This window comes from Macaca nemestrina, chromosome 3 (genome assembly GCF_043159975.1).
Source record: "Macaca nemestrina isolate mMacNem1 chromosome 3, mMacNem.hap1, whole genome shotgun sequence".
Taxonomy (NCBI): Eukaryota; Metazoa; Chordata; class Mammalia; order Primates; family Cercopithecidae; genus Macaca; species Macaca nemestrina.
The window spans coordinates 62,992,076-63,016,992 of NC_092127.1; the positions used below are offsets into that span (position 1 = coordinate 62,992,076).

A 24,917-nucleotide genomic window follows, 5' to 3' on the forward strand; every position below is an offset into this window, starting at 1 on the left:
AAAGAGTTTAATAAAATGATGTATGTCAATTCTGAATCATATTATCAAAAGGAACCTGCTTGCCCTTCATTTCTCATTCCAGTAAGTTAAAATGAAAACGTGGTATTGATAAGCCACCTTTAACCATGAGGATAAGGAAATATCCTAGGATACGGAAGAGTCAGAGAAGAAGTGTTCCTGTGTCCCTAAGCGGAGAAGGTTGTCCTATTTCTTAAGCTGTTCATCGGCTCAAACCTTTATGTAGCATAGCTACTTCCTCTTTGTCATTCTTGGGAATGGGCCTGCCCACATAGAAAATATTTTTCATTGTTCCTGATCATTTAGTCAGAGAAGGTAGTGGTTTTCAAGCCACTTTCTTATATGAGTAAGCATATTTAATTCAGCAGTCACTGTTAAGAAACACATTTGCCCACAGGAATTAGACTCTTTCACAAAGATCAACTTAATCTGTAGTTGTGATAATTTGAACTGCCATTTGCCTTACTCTGGACTTATTTCTCATTAACTGCAAAACTTGAGCATGGAAAGATGGCATTCTTTCTGCCAATTGATTATATTAGAGACCCAGTCCCTTGAATTGAGTTTAGTAATAGCTGAATATTTGGGTAAAAATTAACACACAAAGGTACTTACTTGGCACCATGTTTATAAACAGAATTTAAGTGTTTAAACATGTTTTTGATTTGCCATTAATTGATGCTAGACAGAAATAAACAGCAGTTGGAAAATGAAGAATGATAATTATGTTTCAAACATAATTCATCATAGGATTTACTTAAACCCACATTGTGAGATAAATACATAAATATTGATACTGCATATATACATGTGTGTATGTATAAATATATATATAATGTCTTTTTATTCATGCATGTTCATACATCTAATAAGTTTCCATCTGGATTGTCCTTTCTAAAACTCCAGTTGCAATATTTATCAACTATGAATATCATTATCTGTCTACAAGAAATGTTTCCATCTCCTGTGAAAAAGTAAATTGTTTCCTGAGAAAATAATCAAATGTGAAGATATACAATGAAATTATCAGTGGATATGGATCTACTTATTGCTAACCATGATACATGCAAAATTCAACATATAGAAATTATGCACCATACATTAAATTCAGATGCTGGGCAAAGCCTGAGGACAAAGAAGACCCTGGGTGGTTGTAATGAAAACCTTTCTGGAGTCTGTAGGGTCTGAAATTATCATACGTTTTTTAAAATGACCCATTAGTATTACTTTATACTAGGAGTTTAAACAAAACTTATTTTATTGGTGCCTGTCCACATTGTGAAATGTGATTTGCATAATGAGATATAGCAACTTTTCATTCTATCACTACAAGCACCATTATTCTGTATTAAAAGATTCTTTCATCTGAAATTTTCATCTAGAAACACATGTTTTTACATATGTGTTTTACATATACAGTTCTTTCTTATTTTCTTGTGTCATATTTATATTATATGAGAATAATGTTTTTCTAAGACTGATATTGTGTAGCTATAGTTATATAATGCTAATGATTTCATTTAATAAGTTGCTTGAGGTGTTTCAATAATTATAATTTTTAGAGCAGCAACTAAAGCATATAACTATATTTCCTTAAATGTCACATTTGAAGATTGGTTTGCTCTTAGAGAAGTAGTAGAAATTTTAGTTATAGAAATGATTGATAATGGAAATAGTAAACACTACTATATAAATCTGAAGTTTCTGAATATTCTATTCTTTCATTTAATACCAGACACAAAATTTAAGGTAGTGCAAAAGAGAACTTTATTTTTAGTTCTTATGGAATATGTATGCTAACTTATTTTTTCCCACTATCATATAAGCAGGTAACATAAACTTAACTATTTTAACAGTAACAACATATCATTTTGTGTAAGGGTGTGCAATATCAAACACGCTTTATGTATGAAGGTTACCTTTCTAAATTACAAATATAGATAAAGCAAAACATCATTAACTTGTTAATAACTCAGGGGAGTGGAAGATGAATGCATTATAGCTCCATACATTATTTTTTAAAAAATATTTTACCCAGTGTCCAAAAGAATTTAATGAGCTCTACTATGCAACAGACACTGATCTAATACCCTGGAGAAATAGCTACAAATAAGAAAGTGAAATTATATTTTAAGGAAACATGGGAAGCTAACTAAATATAATACTACAGATGGTGAAACATGGTACAGGCTGAATATCTCTTATGCAAAATGCTTGGGATCATAAGTGTTTCATATTTTGTTTTTTTTTTTTTTTTTGGATTTGGGAATATGTACACTTATGTTTACAAATCCAAAAATCTGAAATCAGAAATACTCCAATGAGCATTTCCTCCAATGAGCATCAAGTCAATGCCCAAAAAGTTTTAGATTCAGGAGCATTTGACATTTCACATTCTCAGATTTGGGATGCCCAACCCATATAAAAAACAAAGAGTAACAGAGCCACTAGGTAGGTAAGCTAGGTTAGACAAACTCAGTGAAAGCTTTTCTGAGTAGATATTTGGGCTAAGACCTGTGAAATGAAAGGCAGATACATATGGGAAAATCTAGGAAAAGCATTCCAGGTCTAGAGAATTGCAAGCATATATGCTCCAAAGATAAACATCCTTGTGAGTGTAAGGAAATGGAAGATCAGTGAGCTGATGCATAGCCACTGAAGAAGAAATACAGTCAAATATAAATAGGCATGGACTGGACCATGAAAGATAATTTATATACATAAGATAGACTTTGGATTTTATTTGGAATCTCCTAAAGTAAAGCAGTGATGTGTACTGAAGTATATGTTTATGATTTCATTCTGTATACTCTTGGAAATTACTTCAGAAACTTATAAAAATATGCCAGTAATAAAAACAAATACTATCTATATGAGATTTACCCTCACAGCGGAAACAATGAAGAAAACTAGACCAAATATATAAAACAGTGGTTTTCAAGAAATTGGACATGAGGGAAGGAAAGACAGTAATCATTGAGAGATAATGGGGTGAGTCCTACAATTGCTCACCTTGAGCTTTCAGTCTTGAGAGCTTTACCAGGCTGTAGTACTGAGAGGGACCAGATGGCGAACAGCGGATTCTATCAGTTAAAGATGCAGATGTGAGACTTAGTGGGAGACCAAGATTGCTACAGTTTGCAGAACAAAGTACCTCAGAGAAAGAACTACACAGAGAAAACTTAGAGGTCTGCAAAGGGTCCTCTGGAATATTTGGCAGAATACTGATCAATGCATGCATGAGAGGAAACTACTCAAGGCTATGGAAATAACCACCTCAAAGGATTTGAGGCAACAGTAGTCAGACCTCAGAGACAGCTAAGAATATGGCCCATTGCCATAGTCAGACTGAAAAAAACTGATTGTTCACAGGGCATTGGGTAGAATGCTCAGAAAGCCTTGCTTTGTGTATTAGTTTCCTAGGCCTGCAGTAACAAAGTGCCACAAACTGGGTGGCTTAAACAACAGAAATTTATTGTTTTACAGTTCTGGAGGTCAGAAGTCTAAAATGAATGTGTTGACAACCTTTTGAGGGTTATGAGGGAGAATCTGTTCCATATCTCTTTCATACTTTCTGGTGGTCTCAGGCATTCCTTGGCTTGTGGCAGCATAACTCCTATCTCTAAGTCCATCTTCACATGGCCACCTTAGCCCTTTGTATGTCTACGTCCACACTTCCCCTTTTCATAAGGACACCAGTCATGCTGGCTTAGGGCCCACTCTAACGACCTCATCTTAACCTGGTTAAATATGCAAAGACACTGCTTCCAAATAAGGTCATGTTAGGAGGTACTAGGTGTTAGAACTTCCAATAAATCTTTTTTGAGGGGGACACAAACTCATAACACCTCATTAAAGGGAAATAATTAGCCTTAGAGTAAATGCTGCTGTAGTTCCATCAAACTAATTTTAAAAGAAATACCAGAAAGAATCAAACTGTTACAAGTAAGTTAACTGTGTCCCAGAATACAAATTAAGAATATTTACTGGAAAATAAAAACTATTCAGCACCAAACAAGGTAAAATTTACAATGTCTGGCATCCAACAAAAGTACTGGGCATGCAAAAAAGTAGGAAAATATGAACTATGCTAAGGAGAAAAATTAATCACTTCAAAATAATATAAAACTGACAAAGATTAGAATTAATAGACAAGGGTAATAAAAGTCATTACAATTATATTACATAAGTATAAAAGTCAAAAGTACTGAACATTTTTGGCAGAGATCTCCAAGAAATATATATCTTAAGCATACTTGAAGATAAATTATTTAATATTTTAAATAAAATGTCTAAGCATTAATATTTACAGAAATAATTTATCCATAAGCATACTTCTAGAATATTAAAATAAGATTAAAAGTTAATTAAAAACATGAAAAAATCATTTTCAAAATTTAGAGGAAATTTCTTACTTTAAACTCTTTATGCTGGAGTAATATTCCTTTGTACCATGTGAATATCTTATTAGATGTTTTTAAGGTTTTTTAAAATTAATTGATTAGGTTGCATTTTACACCTGCTCCTAAAGGATAATAAGCTGATCTTTATCAAAAAGAAAAATCATATAATAATATTTGTTGCCTATAGGAGAAAATTAGAAAGGTAACTTTTAGCCTCGATCAAAATCTAATATTAAATATGGCTTGGATTCAATAATGGATATAGCATTTCCATTTTGTGATGAACTGCTGGGACCCTCTGACCATATGACTTGGGAAGGAAAGCTTGCCTGTTTTCATGCATTCATCTCTAGTAAGGATCCGTTGCATGCCTGTTTCTTACAAGGCATATCGTTTCCTTGTATGGATAGCATGGTCTTGCTCCAGATTTCCAGGGATCTGCATTGTGGTCCTCTCACTGTTGTTCGTCATAAGCTCCATACTGTGTTTTTTTCCACTAACAAAATCTCCACACAGTAAAAGTCTGCTCAATTGTTTGGTCCAAGTAACAGGATGGCTTGCAGTGCCTCTTTGAGCAACTACAGGGTCCTTCACTGCTCCTAGACCAGCTAAAAGTTGGAAATTTCCCATATCACCTGTATATGGGCTGGAGCAGTATTCTTAGGTGTGGAATATGATATTTTGAGATTCAAAGAGGCCAATGAGACAGTGCTTCCTTCATTCTGGTAGCAGATATAAGATGCAATAATGTGCCTCTTATTTTGGAAGATATTTTCAGCCAGATCTCTGACTATTGCAGCCTCAGACTTTCACTAAAGTGGCATGCCCCTGAATCATCATAGGTCTTAACATTCAATTCATGAAGCACATGTCTTGCCAAGTTCCCCAATGTGTTAGCCATCTCTTGCTTGTTCTGCTCAATTGGCATGATGTATTCAATATAACTGATCAATGTGATAATCTGGGGTAATTCAAGTGGTCCACATCTTTTGGCACTGTTTTGTGTCAGAGGGCAGATCATTAACACAGCCCTGAGCAAAACTGTAAATGAATATTTTTGTTCAGTCCACTTGAATGTGAGCTGATGATCATATATCATGTAACTGAGACTTCATTATTTGGTTCTAGCAAGGAAATTGTATTTAAAAAATAGCAGTGATTCAAGATGCTACTGGATCAAGCCTGCAGTAGTCTAAAATGATACCGAAGGGTACATATAGTTTCTCTCGGGGGCAGAGTAGAAAATTAAATGGAGATAACATTGGGATCATTGACCTTGAATTCTTTAGGTTATTAAATATGGTGCTAATTTCTGCCATCCTACCTGCCTCTTTACTCCAGAGATGTAATGTTTTATTTCATTTACTATCCTGGTTAGGGAAGGGCAATTTTATGGGTTTCCACTTGGTCATACCTCCTAAGAATACTCTTCCCTGTAGGCTAAGTATGTGAGGGGTTGTTCTAACTGCAAAGTATAACAATTCCAATTGTACACTTGAGCACTGGATAACTGAACACTTAGTAAGTCCCCCTTGCCTACTGTGAGTTGGAATTTTAGACAGGACTCTATTTATCATAGGGTTCCAATAAACCCCCACTCCAGTAAGAAGCTCTGATGATGGCTTAATGTCAACTCAGGCCCCAGTTCTCCAGCTGTTTTAATATTCCTCTTACTTCAGTGTACAGTGACCCAAGTAAATGGACATAGCTCCCTTTGGGATGGACTGGGGGAGTCATTACAGTATGTAATTACCACGGTGCTGCAAAGTTCTTTTTCAAGGGACCAGGCCACTCTGTTAGTCAATGGGATCCAGATTTGAAAACTGGCTCAGGCATGAGAAATGAGCAAGATCTCATTACTTTTTATTGGAGCAATTGCCCTCATCCCTCTGCTCCTCCATTATTTCCTTTTTTGGTCATAGATGTTAAGCAGTATACTTCTTAGCTATTCATCTCTTTTGCCCCTGGAGATGTTATGCTCTATTAACCATTTCCATAACTCTCTGAGGAAAAAGCCTCCTTAGCTGGTCCCGTGACCTTGCCTGTAATTATTGTAATTGCAGTCTCCTGGCTTCTGGTGATTATACAATGTCACCTGGCTTCTATTGGTGATGATTCTAGGGAATCATCCTCATGGATGTTAATGAGTTCAGCTCTATGACAGCTGTGACTATCTTCAGCACTGGCCTAAAGAGGGGAGCTACAGCTGAACATCTTGATGATACTGGTCCTCCTTTCAACAGAGCATACCTAATGTCGTTGGTGAATGATAGGACCTTGCACCATTCCTGTGGAACCTAGCCTTCAGGTAGGTCTCTTGCCTTTCATAATATATCCATTCTAGCACACCAAATGACCTCAGCCTCTTTGTTCCTTTCTCTGTTAGCTGTTAGGGTAGCTCAGGTGTTCTCGCTCACTGAGCATAGGTCTTTGCTTTCCTAAGATGCTAAAAACTACCATAAGATGAAGTTTGCTTCATCTTCTGAGGACTAAGCTGTTACATTCTGCATTCCCCAAGAAATAACTGAAGAAATTCTTGCTTATCTAGTCTTAAATTCTAGCCCCCGTAGTCAAGTCTGCTCAAATTCGACCCTCAAATTTTTTTTTGTTTTCTGGATCTTACTTGTATAAACAAGCTAATTCTTGCAACTCTTTGGTCAGATAGTCTGTTTCATTATCACTTATGAGGCCAGCACATCTCCGGCCGGGTTGGAGAGAGAGTGTTGTGCTGAACGTTTACTAACATGAATAGGGAAGGTACCAGGTTCAAGAGGCCAAAGAAGAGACCCAGAGCCAGCAAATGAGACACGGGGTTTTACTGGGGGATTACATACAGGGGAGAGAGTCCAGTGGCAGTGGGTGGAACAGGAGAACCACCTCTGTCCCTCCAGTCTAGGGGCCGTGGACTGGACAACATATCCACCTTCCTACTGTCCAGTGGTGTCAGACTGGGCAGGAAAACTGCAACCACGTGCCAATAGCAAGCCGTTCTAAAACATTTTCACTTGATGCCTTCCCTGTAATAACCTCCACCTGGCAACCTTCAGCCAACCCAAAACTCAGGACCCCAATCTGCTATACAGCGTGTGTTCCACAGAAACATGGGAGGTGGGGGTGTCAGATGTTCCTCATAGATGAGGAACAAATCTCCTGGTTGGCCACACCCAGATTCCCTAGCTCCGGACACACATTCAGGTGCGTCTGCCATACAAGGTCATTCTAAGTATATGATTAAGTTATTGCCATCAGGGGCATTTACTCTACAGTGATGTAGCTCTGGTGGCAGCTGGAAGAGGTAATGAAGGTAGCTTCTGTGAGATTTACCCATTACATGGCAGGTGGGGGAGGGGTGTGTCATTCTGCAGCCTCTTTTACAGTGATAGAAACTCTAGCTCTTATTACGGAAGGTGGGCTACCTCTTCAAATTCAGAGGGGTTTTGGGGGTCTGCAGAGCTAACATCTCTAGATGCATACACTAGGTCTCTCCATTTTGTGTTGGAGGATCCTATAATTTCCTCACCAAGGCCCTGATCTTTGCATAAAACACCCACCTTGGCTGAGCATTCAAAAGTTTTTGAATCCTTACTGCTACAATTATTCGTTCAGCCTGTCTCTCAGCTATTTCTGCCACTGCACTATAGGTGATAAAGGTCTCTCTGTTGCCTGGCTTTCCAACTTAGTCATTAACTACTTGTTAGTAGTCCCTGGTCTGTCATCTCTCTGTAGGTTATCACTATAATTGAGCAATTTAGCTATAACCAGCCAACCGATGTGTTTTTGAAGGCATTGTTTGTCCCCGAAACACTGTATCTTTACAATGCCTGAGTCATTGCATCAGCCACTTCATTTCCCATCACCAGGACATATTTTCAGGTCACCACCAGTGAGATCTTTAGCCATTGAGTTGCCACCTGGTGCTAAGTACTTTCTATGCACTACCTACCAACCAGATTGGAGTCCTCTTGACAGTTGGATAGTGACTGTGCCAGTTCCAAATCCCCATCTTACTACCTATTTTCTTGGACCTCTTTTGCTAGCACTATGTTGGCCCAGGTTCTCAAAAAGCAGATGCCAAGACAAGATTAAATGTTTATGGTATTTATTGGGGAGAAATGCTTGTGAGAGAAAGTAGAGAAGGAGCCGGAAGAGGTTTGGCTAGGTCGGGCCATGTTGTAGACCTGAACCCTGCAGAGAGTGGAGAGGAAGGAAGGCCTTAGACTGCATGGTAGTTCTAAGACAGTTTTAGAAGAGACAACAGAGAGTTAAGTCAAATTCACCCTTCAGAGGAGCCCTGCTTCTCCCAGGAAGGCCTGTATGATTATGCCTCGTACAGTGTGTCATCGTCTGGAAGTTCCCTGTGAGAGGCATATTTCCTGGGTGCAGATGATGAATTTCAGAGCACAGCAACTGGAGACACTGCTTAATTTTTCTCCTCAGAGTGGGAGACGTAAGAGGTGGATTCTGAAGGCACCACACAAGCGCAGTCTTACTGCTCTCTACTCACAGTGCTTCTCTCCTTGTAAAGTATGTATTTGGGGGTCTTGGGTTACTGCTCACACCACTCCCAATGTGTTTTAGGATCTTAATCTCTGTGCTGAGTCTTGAGTATTGTCGAACGTCTTTCTGCCAAGAAAGAAAATAACTTTCCCCTCTAGGTCCCAGGTCTTTCAAGTGGGAGGTGCATAGAAAAAATTATTGGGTGGGATGTTGTGGCTCATGCCTGTCTGTAATCCCAGCACTTTGGGAGACCAAGATGGGCAGATCACTTAAGGTCAGGAGTTCGAAGCCAGCCTGGCCAACAAGGTGAAACCTCATCTCTACTAAAACTAAAAAAAATAAAAATAAAAAATTTAGCCACGCGTGGTGGCCGGCACCTGTATTCCCAGCTACTGGGGAGGCTGAGCTGAAGCAGGAGAATCACTTGAACTCGGGAGGTGGAGGTTACAGTGAGCCAAGATTATGCCACTGCACTCCAGCCAGGGAGACAGAGGGAGACTCAGTCTCAAAAAGAAAAAGAAAAAAGAAAAAGAAAAGATTATTGGGCATCATCAGTGGGCACGAGCCTTTTGTATCTATCACAGCCTCTCACCACATTGACTCCAAAAGTGTGTGGGCTCCACTCTAGTACATACCTGTGTCCTTGGGCATGTGTTCCTGTGCCTGTTTGTATGTGAGGGCCAAGCAGGTGTCACATGCCATATGACTATAGCTCATTTTGACATCATGGCCTCACCCTTCTATCAGCTTAACCAAATCTATCAGGCTTCTCCCACTGGTCATCCCCTAACCCTACACTTGTGTAGCAGTTTTACATGCGGTCTTCCTTTGCAAGCTGCTCTCCCACCTTCTCCTCAGTATGTTAATATGTGAAAATATTTTATCATGTTTGTTATATAGCTAACCCCCAACTTGTTTATCTTCTTATTATGGGACTTTGGAAATCAAAGACTATGACCAAATTACCTGACTAACGAGTTCCCCGATATTTCATGACAATATAGAAGGTCGTTGAAGAGTATTTGACATAAAATGTTCTTGTTTGTTCAGAGCAAAGACAGAAACACTAGCGGAAACCTTTGCCTAATTTCCCTGATTAGGACCTTACAACCTTATCCTTATGCTAGCTATAAAATGCATACAGTGCAAACTGTCATTAATATAAAATAATTTTTGGAGATCTATTGCTTCACTAAAACATTTATTCAAATGAGATGAATGAGAGTATGACTCCCTCATTTCATATCCACTCATTTTTTAAAAATCTCATACTGCACCATAATCCATGTTGATTTGCACCACAATGGGAACATTCAACATTCAACATCAAAAGTTTTATAATAAATATAAAATATTATTTTCTCTGACAATTACTACAAGATTCCAATAACAGAATCTTTCTCACTTGAATTTCTATTATTCTAACATTTGTTCCTAATTTACTAATGCAAATATTGATAATGGACTTCAGGAGAATCTGTAGTCTGTTTCCTCTTTGAAATTTCTATTCTAGAGTGAAACAGAAAGATGTTCCTGGCGTGAAGAAAATAACTTCAAATCTATAATCTTGAATCCCTATACAAATAAAAGCTATTTTTTGTTATTAATTCAACTTATAAAGTAATACTGAAAATAGAGTACTGCATAACTATTAAAATAAATCACTGTGTATTAGTGGTTATCAAACTTTAGTACAGGGAAGAGTGCTATACTGAAGTGGTTATGTAAAACGTAGATTTCCTGAAGCCACTTCTCAAAACTTCCATTTAGTAGGTTTGCTGTGGGACTCAGGAATTGGCATTTTTAACACCCACTCTAGATCATTCTGATGCAAGTAGTGGTCAGTAGTCATCATATAGAGACCTATGACAAGTGATTTTATATTCATAAACTGGTTAAATTTTTAGAAGAAAGAAACCCTGGCAAATGGCTGTAAATAACATCCTAATCTTGAAGATGGCAAATTAGAATCTCAGAGTTTTAAAGATTATATCAAAGTCACCCACCTTGAAGTCTCTGCCAGGACTCAAGCTGATGCCCTTCCCGTCACTGCTTCCTGATTGGCACATCATTAAATAGATAAAAGGTTGATTTGACGGAATTCAGATTTCAAAATGTTATAGAAGTCACTAATTTTGGCTATGATACTCATGAAAAAGTTTATTATTTTGCACATTAAATGATTACTCTGTGGTTATGTTGACACACATAGTAGCATGGATTCTTAATTTTCTAAGTGTTACTTTGATAGGCAGAAATATCATTATATATCTCTATAAAAGTTTTGCATATGAGAAATGCTTGTTCTATACATTCTTCAGCAACCTCTTGAAGACACAAATCAAAGTACCTTACTTGCAACATGAAAGCTTGAAATAATATATAGTTGTTCAAGTCCAACTAATTCAACTTAAATCTACATGGACTATATACTCCTTCTCTTGAGACTCTAAATAATTTTTAAAAGATGAAAAGACAACTTATCCCTCTTTTCAACTTATTTCCTGGTAGATACTGTGGTTTCTCTGGATAGACATGGAAATCCAATTTTAACATATGGCCCATATGCATTTCTAATTAAAATGTTCAATGTCAAGTACTAGAGATTCTTCTTTCCATAAATCACTCTGCATATTTTTTCATATTCCAAGCTTACAGTTTTTGGAAAATATTATTTGAATGTGTACTTTCATCAGGGAACAATATTTTTGGCCCAAAGTTTTTCTTATTGATGTCAAAGTCTTGGCTTACACTAAAACTAGGAAAGTCACAATTGCCCTGTGGCAGCATATATGAATTTGGAAGCAGAAAATGGAGATGTTAAGTCATGTTGCTATGATAATAGATTAGAGAATAAAGTAAAAAACGTGAAGTGGAATAATGTGAAAAGAAGGCATGCTGGACTATTTTAGAATTGGAAAATTATAAAATAATATTAAATATATATTAGAAATGATTGTTGACTCATATATTTACAATTTGACTTTAAAAAGTCACTTAATTTTCTTCTTAGTTCTTTTCATACTTCATACTTTATATCTTACTATCACTTTTTCAGTCCAGCTACCACCAAGTAAAAATATTAACAAAATGCTTGTAACTGTGTAATTTTCTCAGAAAAGTAGACTTTTTCTTTCTGTTACTTATAACAATTTGCTTATAACTTATAACAATTAGATATAAAAATTGCAGTGGGAACTTTGAGTGTAAATTGTAATTCAAATCTTAGTAAATTTTATAAAGACCTTTCATTTTACTTAAACAACTCTATCCCACTACAATCAGAGGGAAATAGAAGTTGAGAAAGAAGGGAACAAGGTTTAGGAATGTGGTAAAGGATCACCTGGAGCACGGGATGGAATGAGACAGCATGGCAGTCCGAAATGGGTAATGGCTCAAAGATAGAGTGAGGATTCCTTTTCATCCTCTTAGAATAAATAAAATTGAATTTGAAAATGTAACAGTAAGGTTTGTTAAAAATCTCCCAAATCAAGAATAATGTTACATTCTTTTCTCCTTGTCTAGACTGAGGTTTTTCTTTCCTCTGGATCTGGGCAAACATCATTCTCTCTTCTAAGAACTTAATTCTTCCCTTTATCTTGTTAGATCCCATACCTACAACATAAGGTATAAGAAGATATCAATTGTATTCAGAGGGTTGCATTTTCTAAACAGAGTAGGTAATCAATAGATATTTGTTGAATTGCCTCTAGTGGGAGGCCCTTCCCCCACACATCTTTTCTCACTGTGAACTTCTTTCCTACCTAGCTCCAAAGTTCAGGAATTACAATCCAGTTTTTTTCTCTTTTTAGATTAGACCAACTTGGCCCAAAACTTTGTGCTATAGAAAATGACCTTAAAAGATATTCTGAAAAGAAAAAAAAAATTATTCCAGAGTTAAATAGGTTTGGGAAATGTTGTATTATGCAGTATTTTCTTTCTCCCAGAAAGTCATGCTGTACTTTAATATAAAAGATTCTATGTTCTCCATTAAAGAAAACCAACTAACCTTATATGACCTACTGTTTTACAGCCTTATTAAATCTTAGATTCCATTCCCCATGACATTTTCTGACATTCTATGGAAGAACTATGTCATAAATTCATCACTTTGGCTAAAGTTTGAGTTAAACAACATCTAACTATTGATTTGGATCAAGGTGCTTTCCCAGCATACATGCATATGCAATAATCATAACCTGAATTCTAACCCCATTTCCACAACTTACTAACCATGATACTTAAACTATGAAAATTTGTAAAATTCTGGGAAGATTAGTTATCTCCTTCTGCAGCATTACCTGACCTGCTGTTGTGAATTGAACGGTGGTCCCCCCAACAGATGTGTCTATGTTTAACTCCCAGAATCTGTCAATGTGACCTTATTTGAAATTTTTCAGAGGTAATTAAGTTGCATATCTTGAGATGTGATCATACCAGATTGCCTTTAATGGGTCCAAAACCCAATAACAAGTGACCTTATAAGTGACAGAAGAGAAGACAGATATAGAGAAGAAGTTTATATGAAAGAAGAAGCAGAGAATAAAGTCACAAACAATTGAATGCCTAGAGGCAAGAGAAGCTGAAAGAGGAAGGGACAGATTCTCCTCTAGAACCTCCAGAGGCAGTGTGGCTCTGCCAGCACCTTTGTTTCAGACCTTTGGCTTCTACAAATGTGACAGAATAAATTTCCATTATTTTATGCCACCAAGTCTGTGGTAATTTGTTACAGTAACTTCAGCGAACTTATTTACCTGCTTAGATCACCAAAGTAGTTGAGACCATCACAGGGCACAATGCGTATGAAAGTCATTATTTTTGGATATGAATATGAAATATGAATATAGTTAATGTTTATTAATTGTCCAGGAAAGGAAGAAACAATCTGAAATTGTACAATTTTTACAAACAACTTTGTATTTCCCTTTCTCCCAGGAGTTTTCATGGATAAAAAAGTATTAATATTAGAAAAATATTATTGGAAAGCAATATTAAAAGTAGATATAGCATAATTAAAACTTATTGAGTAAGTAATAGCTTCAGGCATATTACATAAATTAGATCACTTAATTCTTACATTTACCCAGGAAAATATTTTTTGTCACTCATAGTTCAACAGGAAAATTTTGTTATTAGTGGTAGTTTTTATGTTGGTGGTTGTAATAGCAATACTCGTAGCAATAACTGTTTATTGAGAAACTATGTTATGATATACACTTTATGAAATACACTGCTCTAAGCCTTTATATTTTTATGTAGAATCTTTACTTTTCAGATGAGAAAAATGAAGTTCAGAGAGGTTACAGAGCTAGCCCAGAATCGACCAGATGGCAAGTTCTGGAACTGGAATTTGAACAAAAGTCTTGCCAACTTTCTATGATATTAAGTCAAGTTTATTTTAATCCACGTTTACTTTTAAAGGAAAACTTTTGTAGCTTATTATAGTGTGTTACCAAAAAAACAGTTTAATGCCAGGAAGGCCAAATACTGAGCTATAGGGAGGACCAATGAAAGAAAATTCTAAATATGCAGGTACAAATACAAGTATTATGTTCTTTTCAGACACACACACACATACACACACACACATACACACACACAAATACCTCTGTATTGTGACTGGTTACAAAATATTTTCATGACTATACCAGCAAGTTACGTTTATAAAAACTTTCTACCTGGAGCTGTGGCTCACACCTCTGATCCCAGCACTTTTGGAGGCCAAGGCAGGTGGATCACCTGAGGTCAGGAGTTTGAGACCAGTCTGACCAATATGGTAAAACCCCGTCTCTACTAAAAATACAAAAAATGAGCCAGGCATGATGGAGTGTGCCTCTAATCTCAGCTACTTGGGAGCCTGAGGCAGGAGAATCGCTTGAACCCGGGAGGCAGAGGTTGCAGTGAGCCAGGATTGCGCCACTGCACTCCAGCCTGGAAGACAGAGCAAGACTCTGTCTCAAACAAACAAATAAACAAACAAAAAAACACCTTCTCCTATCACCAGAAAATAAATAAATACCAGAAATAAACACCAGAAAATAACTCTTTGCAACTGCCTTTCTTGCAAGACTTATTATTCCTAGTGATGTAGCTTATTTAGAAATCTTGTCCTGTAACTGTGCATTGGCCATGAAACAATCAACCAGGCCTTTTACCTTTCTTAATTTTGACTATAGGACTTAAATATTCTCATCAATATCTTGTTCTCTTTCACATTCTTACTATGTTTATCCTTTTTGTTTATTTAATCCATGTTATCTTTTTACTTTTCTTAGGGAAGATGATACAGACCATTTAATATTTAAATGTCTTACTTTTTTTAATTGAGTACAAGTTTTTGCTTTTTAAATTTTTGCTATATTCTTACTTCATAATGAATAATATTCATGACCAAACTATTTAAATTTTTAAATTATTTGTACTCCTTAAAGGAAGTATGTTTTGTTTATACATATATGAATGCATACATTAAATAAATATGTTTTTTGTTACCGAATTAGGGAAAAAGCTAGTATGAGCCAAAATAGAGGCTGTCAATCTTGCACATTGAAATCTGAAACTCAAAATGCTTTATTTTCTGAGATAAATTTCTGATCTTTACAACTTTGTTTCTAATTATAAATGTAATTCAAATGCAAAAGTCAAATCAAGCAAATTTATCTTGAAACAGAGATTAGTGGAATCATTTCTTTATGTTTAGGATTCTTTGTAAAAACCCTCCTAAGTAGATTATTTCTCTTTTATTTATTTTTGAGGGGGATGAGAGTTTTTTTCTTTGCATACCACAATGAGAGAAAATAAGTACTTCATATGATTTGCTTCAGTTAATGCAGTCATTTAAAAAAATTGTTTGATTATGCTCCATGTCAATAACAGTACACTCTAGCTCAAAAGGGGATATCTGGGTGTACTTAATGCGGGAGAATGCTATTACATTGTTGTTGTTTTCTTCTTTAACTGAAAAATCTTCTTGAAGTATGAAATTGCCCTGCTGGCCACTGACAAATTTTTACAATATATCTAATTACTATATGTGGAAGAAAACCTTCCCAGAGACATTCCAAAACAAAACTCAAAACATTGACTTCCCACTGTTCTCTGCATTAAACAGATTTGTTGGCAGCTACAGAAGTATCTTATTATTTTACTCTGAGAATAAAAAACATATATTTTCTCAATTTAGCTCCAAATGTCTCAGCAGAGTCTGTTTAACAATTTATTTTTAAACTAGCTTTGTTTGTCACTCTTTTCTCTGAAAATAATGACACAAACATGCACATATATGACTTTGAAAATAATTTAAAGCTTACGTCCACACCAAATCATTTCACTCTATCAAATGTCTCGTTGCCTTTCCCTTTCCCTAAACAAATACCTTTGGAATATCAATTAGTTCCTTGAGCTTCGGTTGTGTTACTAGACATCGGTTGTGTTACCCAGACATCTTCCAGGTCTAAAGTTCTAGAAGACAGAGCTGCAAATCATTCTAAACACTTGGTCAGGTAGGCATCGGGCTTCAAAAAACAGGAAGGAAAAGCTTATTTGTAAATCTATTACTGCTTCCTTCCTTCCTTTCTTCCTCTCTCCCTTCTTTTCTCCCTCCGTCCTTCCTTCTTCCATCATTTGCTGCTTCTCATTTTCTCTCTAGGACTCCCTGGGTAGCTAAATGAAGGAGAAAACTTCCCACATAAAATGAATTTTTAAAATGTCCGTCATGGAGTATGTGTGTTATTATTTAATTTTTCTGTTGCTTCTAGCAATGTTTAGGGCTTTGATCCAGCCTTTTGCTACAGGAGATATAATTTTAAAACATTACAAATAATTATTGTTCAGTTATGCTTACCATAATAAAAATACTTTTCTCTGTCCTTTTCAAGGCAACTTTAAGTTAAGTATTATAAATATTTGACCTGCTTTTAAATTTCCACAGCTATTATAAGAGGAACAAATATTATTTAAATTATAATATTATTACTTGTGGTGATAATACAAGTAAACAAAAATAATAGCTAACATTTATTGAATACTGGTTATGTTTGAGGTACTATTATGTTAAACATTTTATGTGAAAATAATCAAGGTTAAAAGAAGAGCTGCAGTTTAGCATGCTTAAATAACTTGTTGAAGATTTTATAACAATTCAGTTGTAAAAGGGTCTATAATCAAAACCACTATGCTAGAGAAACATGAAATAGAAAATAAAAGTTATCAGCCATACTGGGAACCACTGCTAATATGTACAGAATGAGCCTCGGTGCTGAAAACCACTGGTAGTGGTGTCATAATGTGCAGGTCATTGTGAAGGCCATTGTTGGTGGTATCCCAGTGTGAAGGGGCCACTGTGGTGGTCTGTCCAGTGGGTCCTCTAGAAGACAGCATTCCTGTTCCGAAGAGCTCATGCACTTAACCAGAAAGACCATCATTAGGGTATTACTTGGGGTAAGGCTGGGCATGGTGGCTCATGCCTGCAATTCCAGCGCTTTGAGAGGTCAAGGCGGGAGGATCACTTGAACTCAGGAGTGTGAGACGAGCCTGGGAAACATAGTGAGACTCTGTCTCTACAAAATATAAACAACAACAACAAAAACAACAAACAAACAAAAACTTAGCCAGGTGTATAGTGGCTCATGTCTGTAGTCCCAGGTACTTGAGAGGCTGAAGTAGGAGGATCACTTGAGCCTGGAAGGTCGAGGTTACAGTGAACTGTGATTGCACCACTGCACGCCAGTCTGGGCAAAAGAGTGAGACCCTGGCTTAAATAAATAAATAAGTAGTATTCCTTGGGGTAAATGGTGCTATATAGGCCAGCTAGTGCAGATAATCATTAAGATAGACAAGAGTAAAGCAGTTAATAGTTATTTGCGCTTTACAAATACTACAAAAACAAAATTAGCTACCATATATTAAACACTTATTATGTTCCTGGTTGTGCTAAGCAATGTGAGTGTATTCGTGAGTGCGTGTCTGTGCTTTTTGCATTTGTGGGTGTATGTTCATGTATGTATGATTGTCTTTTTATTAAGTCTATAAAGTTGCCTCATTTTATAGAGAAAAAAATAAGGCTCAGAGATCAAAAGAATTGTACCAAAAATTATTTGCCTCACTGATAGCACAGTAGAAGAAAATTTAATTTGGATTCAGGTATGTTTGAATATTTCTCTGCCACCTTCTAGGTATAAACTTGTGCCAGTTTCTTACTTGCATAAGTAAGGAATACTTAATATCATACTTAATATCTGTTTCTACCTTAATGAAATTCAGATAGTAACATCTAACTTAAACAGGTTGTATAAAATGTAATGAGGTACTGTATGTAAAACTATATAGTGTGTTGCATACAGAGAGTAGAACCTTGTTTCCGTATTTCCCAAGTCCAAGTACTCTACTTCCAAAACACGAGCAAATAGATTTAACTTCCCAGTATTCTGAGGAATTATGTGGGAAAGGGTTACATCCAAATAGGAGATAACAGTGTTGGTAATAAATTATTTCCTCAACAATCAGTTTAAGTAAAAAATTAGCATCGTGTTCATTTACTGTGCCTTTCTTCTAGAGAAGCAGCATCCATAGGCAAGACCGCCCCTTCACTGCAGAGCCACTGCTTGTGAATAGTGTGTGCATCTGGGGCACTGCTTGTTTACTTACAATATGCAGCAGGACATGAAGACTGAAGACACCACAGTTTGCCCACGTTTCATACTCACTACATATTTAGAAATATTGAGTCATCTCCCGATCTGCTTCACCAAGAGCATCAAGCTCAAGTAAAATGGGCTTGATAAATTCAGTGATAATTTGAAAGCTGTGTCAAAAGCACATTTTACTGAAATGGAAATACTAATAAAACTGAGGACTCAGAGGGAGTCCATTATCCTCCTCACCAAGTTTGCAGAAAAACTGCCTCTCATTAGTTTTCATCCCCTGGTGGATTCGGGCTATTTTTGTGGTCTGGGTTTGAAAAAAGTGTCTAGGACTACCTGCCAAGGAGGAGCAGGAGCTTTGTTCAAGCGACTTGCTCATCACATGAGGTAATGGGACATCTGTTTGGACAGTCTAAGCTGAGATGGCAGATGCTGCTGCAAACTAAGTATTTGGAGAAACAACAACAAAAATAAAGAGAAAGCAACTTTAAAAACAATCCCTCTTCGGCACAGATTCACAGGCTGCTGCCAAAGACTCTCAGAGAGCTGTCTGCACATCCCAAACATGATGGAGCAGCTCTGATGCATAGCAGATCTCAAGACTAGCTGAAAGGATTAGTTGAAAAGAACTTAAAAAAATACGGCCAATTCGTTGCAACATTAGAACATTCAAAGTGATATTCTTAACTGGTGTAACTTCTGGCAAATGGCAAACTTTGCTTTATGGCTGTGTTCAGCAGAAAAGAGTTATACAATCCTTATTAAGGTTGAGAACTGCCAGATATCATTCCACCTCTACTCTTTCTGGGCCTCCTTTTTCTGGAAGGTTCATGTTCTATATCTGGAACAATTTTAAACTAAGCAACACGTTTTTCTTTAATTTTTAATCTGCCCTTCAGACTGTCCATCCATGAATCAATTTCTCCTTCCATTCTTCCACCCATCCATTTATTCATCCATCCATCCACCCATCCATCCATTACAATTGTCTGCCAACAAACTGTATATTTAGGCTTGTTTTCACTTCCTAGTTACATTAATTCAAATTATATATTTTAAAACAAGTCATTTAATATGTTGATGTATTCATTTTTGGGGTATTAATGAGAGTTAGTCAAAACTAGTTTTAATTAATGAAGACTATTATATGTACATGTACCTACAGAAAACAGAAAAAGATAGTAGCCACTTTTACTGATGTAAGATGAGATCTCATCGTGCTTTTGATTTGCATTTCCTTGATAATTAGTGATACTGAATATATTTTCATATACCTGTTGGCCATTTGCATTTTCTCATATGGTTATTGACATAAAGAGAAACTGACAAGTGATGGAATGAATGTGGAGAAATGGGAATACCTGTATACCGTTTGTAGAAGTGTGAATTAGTACAGCAACTATGGAAAACAGTATGAAGGTTCCTTAAAAGACTAAAAATTGAACTACCATATGCTCTAGCAATCCTACTCTTGGATGTATATCTAGAAGAAAAGAAATCAGTGTGTCAAAGAGATATCTGCACTTCTAGGTTTATTGCAGCATTATTCACAATAGCCAAGATAAGTAATCAACTTTAGTATCCATCATTGGATAAATGGATACAGAAAATATATTATGTATACACAATGCAATATTATTCAGCCATAAAAAGAATCCAATCTTGTCATTTGCATCAATGTGGATGGAACTAGAGGACCTTATATGAAGTGAAATAAGACAGACACAGAAGGACAAAGTTTGTGTGTTCTCATGTGTGGGAACTAGAAAAATCTGATCTCATAGAGATAGAGTAGAATGATGGTTACCAGAAACTGGGAAGGGTGGGGGGAAGAGGAGATGAAGAGAGGCTAGTTAATGGGTAGAAAACACAGTTAGATAAGAGGAATAAGTTCCAGGGTAGGATAGCACATTAGGATGAGTATAAGTAAAAAGAATTTACAGTATATTTCAAAATAGCTAGAAGAGAAGATTTGGAATGTTTCCAACACAGAGGAATGATGAATGGTTGAGGTGACGGATACCCTAGTTATCCTGATTTGATCATTACACATTGTATACCTATATCAGAATATCACATGTGTCCCATAGATACATATAACTATTATGCATCAATTTTTAAAAAAGAAATAAAAAACAGAAAGAGAGCACTAGCTTTTTTTCCAGGCAAATATTAGGCATTCTATGTTTAAGGTAACTTTATAACTGTGCTTTCCCGGAGAATGCCTTTTTTTGCAAGTTAACCTTGCATTCTGTCTAGTTTAACGTTTGTTCTAAATTTTTCATTTTTAACATTTGTATTAAAATGAGCTTTAATGGATTTGACATCTCCCACACTGTACTTTGAGTTTCTGTTGTGGTTTCAAACAGTCATACGTGAGATACCTGGGCAGTAAAAATAATTCTTATTTTAACATGTAGTTCTAAGCATAAGCTGATTAGTAATGATAAAATAATAGTAACCACCCTCTCCCCCACATTTCTTTATAGATAAAGATGAACTAAACCTCTCTAAAAGGAAGCATAAAATGCTTGCTGATAAAGTGAAGTATCCTCAGCTATACATGAATTGTCTAGGGACTGCTAATTCCTGATGCCCAGTCATGGTAGGAGATATTTTTTTTCTTAGTTTGGTTTGTTTGGTGACCTGTTTTTATTTTCTTAGGAAGGAAACAACTAAGGGCTCAGCCATATAACAGGTACTCCTGGGGTGAAAATGCCAAAAATCCAGTTATTATATCCAGGCCACTTGCCATGTAGATTCCTTCTTTCTTAGACCACACAAATAAGCCCCGTTTTACTGCTTATTTTTAGTAAACCATCACCAAAAATGTATTGTACAATGACAGCTAAGCAAAGTGTACACTTAAGTAGTACTTTCACACATACCCAAATGCAGGAAATCTCAAGTTCCTTGCTACTGCGGAGAGCCCAATAAAGTATGGAGAAGACAGATTTGCTATTTTTTTTAAAAAGGCATTTATAAAGATATTGGAGAGATAAGAGTAAACAAAGAAAAACTGATCCTAGAACTAATGTTCCCTCCCCTTCATGACGATTGAGCCTGAGAGATTCATCTAATATCTACACAGAATATGCATACCTTGTTGGCATGATGGGGGAAAGTAGGCAGCCTTAGGGAAGCCCCTCATCAGTGAGGTGAAGAGAAGAAGAAGAAAGGCATATTGCTGTGGCTTGGGATTTGTGTTATTACAGGATGTTTGGAAACCAGACTTGAAGCTGGTCCAACAACCTGGCCAATGTGACTCCAGGTGAGACAGAGACAACCTAAACATCACACTCCTCAATTTCCCACCAGTACAGGGTCATATTATTGGGTGAAATAAATAGTTAGGCCCTTGTTGTCATTAAAATGATCCATAGTGTTAAGGTTGAGAATCAGATGTAAGACATAGGTGAAAATGAAGAGTCCTGACAGGGGAACAACAGCCCCATCCAGAGGCCTAGGGAGAAGAAACCAGAATATTCCATTGTAACCAAGGATCAAACTCAAAGAATTTATGCTGCCAAGATAGTCAGGTTTTAATTTCTAAAGAGTACAGCGCAAAGGTATTCCCTAAAATTATGAGAATGTGGTATTGCCTAAAAGATCATGAAGGTGTTAGTTTGCCAGTAATCAGAGTGATTGAGGAACATGAGAAAATATAGCTAAGTGTATATGAAATATGCATGATAAATAAGGGTTGAGCAGCTGTGCTGTAGGGTTTACAAAGAACACTCTAAGCATTCTTACTACATCATTTAGTTACACATTGTACAATGTAGACCTATAATCATGTATATAATTATTTAAATATATACATAAAATTAGTATTTTTAATGTTATGAATCTTTCATTAAGATGCCAAATTTTTTCAAAAAATGTATGTTTAATGAAAAACTTGAGATAAAATATTTGTTGACATGAATCAACCAATATGAAGACTGCACTGATGAAATAAAAACCAAGACAAGACTCCGCCTCAAAAAAAAAAAAAAAAAAAAAAAAAAAAAAACCAAGACAATGCTGACAAAGCATCAAACAGTAATTTAAACTTTAGTAATTATTCTTAGAAGATTTTAGCAGTGATGAACATGGCCTGCTGCAGAAAGCATATATAAATCATTCTGTCTGCATGATCTTTGGTGTGTATTAAATACTTTTCTAAATTAATGTTGCTTATTTTTTGTTCAAAGTGTGTGTGTCTATGCACAGATGTACGGAAATGGATGCAATGGCCATGAATTCATATTAACAGAAAATTTTGCCAACTCTTTTATATCTGCATCATCAGATGCTTCCAAAAGAAAATCAGCACACTCTAACAACAATTAAATTTTTCCCATTCCAAGTCACAGAATCAAGAATTCACTTTTAAAGAATTATTCTACTGAAAATGAAACCTCTGAAATTAGTATGTGTCCTATTATAAATTCAATGAATAATTTCACATTAAGATAAGGTATGTGTGTTTGCAGTGATAATGCAAATACATATATGGAAGAGCATGGCAATGAAGTAAAAACCATGTCCTTACTAAATTGGAAAACTTGTTACTGGTTTGAAGCAGCACATAATTCAGAATTTTTGCCAAACAATGAAAGCTCTAGTTGGCCACAGTTCAGCATGACGGGAGAAGCCTCAAAAACTTACAATCATGGCGGAAAGTGAAGGGGAAGCAAGGCATCTTCTTCACAATGCAGCAGGAAGGAGAACTGCCAAGTGAAGGGGAAAGAGCTCCTTATAAAACCATCGGATTTTGTGAGAATTCCCTCACTATCATAAGGGTAGCATGGAGGAAACCACCCCCAGGATATTATCTCCACCTGGTCTCTCCCTTGACATGTGGGGATTATGAGGATTACAGTTCAAGATGAGATTTGGGTGAGGACAGAAAGCCTAACCGTATCATGTGCATAAATACTTGTAATTTTTTGAAAATGTCTTTTAAATAGAACTTTATAAGACCAACTATATATTAAAATCTTTTGTTAATAAGTATTTCAAAATTATATAATTTTAATCGCTTTAAATGCACCCTTTTACCCTCAAAGGTGTCATAGTTTGTACAACAAATTCTATAGTTATTGTATTTGATACGCTAACATTTGAAATTGCCAGTTTCTGTGAAGTAAATGTATCATATATATTTTAACTGTAAGAAAATTAACATTGAGAGAAGATAAATAATTTCTCTAAAGATTTACTTTAAAATCTTTCCTCTAACCCATGATTACTGTATTTCCTTTAAACTGAATGATTGCTTGATTTATTAAATCTCTAAAGAAGCATTTATTCAGGGGGCTACAAGATGACATGCTCTATTCTAGGTTACAGAGTTCGAAAGTGACAAAGTACAATTATTTCCTAAGAAAAGCTCACAGTCTAATGAAGAAGATTTAAATATAAGGCAGAATATTATAATGGGCTTGTGGAGATAAATCATGGGTGTTTATGTATGATCCAGTTAATCTTTACAGCAAGTGGGGTTATGAAAGAAATAATGATGAAGCCATATATTTTATCTCTACATTATTATTTTTTCCAGTAAAATGTCAAACAAAAATTGAAGATTGCATGAAACATGTGTATATGTATATGTACAATTAAAAAATAATTATACCAAAAGCACATATTGAACAACCGTGCAAGTTAAATAATATATTGACAGAAACTCAGTAGTCTCCAGGATTCCAACCAACAGTTATACTGACTTTTTTTGAAAATTGTTTTAACATATGGGTATATATAACAAATAATATACTTTTATCTGGTTTTAGACACCATGCATGGAATCATACAGTAATGTAAAGGTATTCTTTTGCATGACCTTGCCATACACTTTGGAATAGGCCTGTGAAAATGCCTACCAGTTGCACTCTGCATGATTATGACAATCTGGAGAGTGGCGGATGAATTGATTCTCACTACCTTCTTTTGAAAGCTGAAATGAGAAAATCACAATATTACTATGAATTGTCACCATTACTATTCCTGGGGGAATTGTTAGAACTATACCAGGCCCTGATGAAAAAATAGCTTGTAGTATAAGTAACATGCAGACTTGGCTCAAAAGAAGTGGTTGTGAACTGAGGATAAATTCACTATATTTGCTACAGTTTGAATGGGCCCCTCCAAAACATATGTTGGAACTTAAAACCAGGGAGGGACCTGGTGGGAGATGTTGTAGTGGTATTAAGAGGTGAGATGGCTTTTTGGGAAATGATTAAGTCATAAAGGCTCTGACCTCAAGAATGGATAAGTACCTTATACAAAGGGCTGGTGGGAATTAGCTTAGGCCATTTTTGCCCTTATGCTTCCACCATGTGAGGACTCCAAGAGAAGATGCCATCTATTA

General features: G+C 36.0%; 1 long non-coding RNA gene across 2 annotated transcripts in view; it reads left to right on the forward strand.

Annotated features, from left to right (window-relative positions):
• The first annotated feature begins 17,264 nt into the window (after positions 1–17,264).
• The window catches only part of LOC139362170 (uncharacterized), a 215,935-nt gene continuing 208,282 nt past the window's right edge, over positions 17,265–24,917 (forward strand). For both annotated transcript variants that reach the window (XR_011620530.1, XR_011620529.1), the window contains exons 1-2: positions 17,265–17,357; positions 21,049–21,164. This is a non-coding gene — a long non-coding RNA (uncharacterized lncRNA). The remainder of the gene's footprint in view (positions 17,358–21,048; positions 21,165–24,917) is intronic.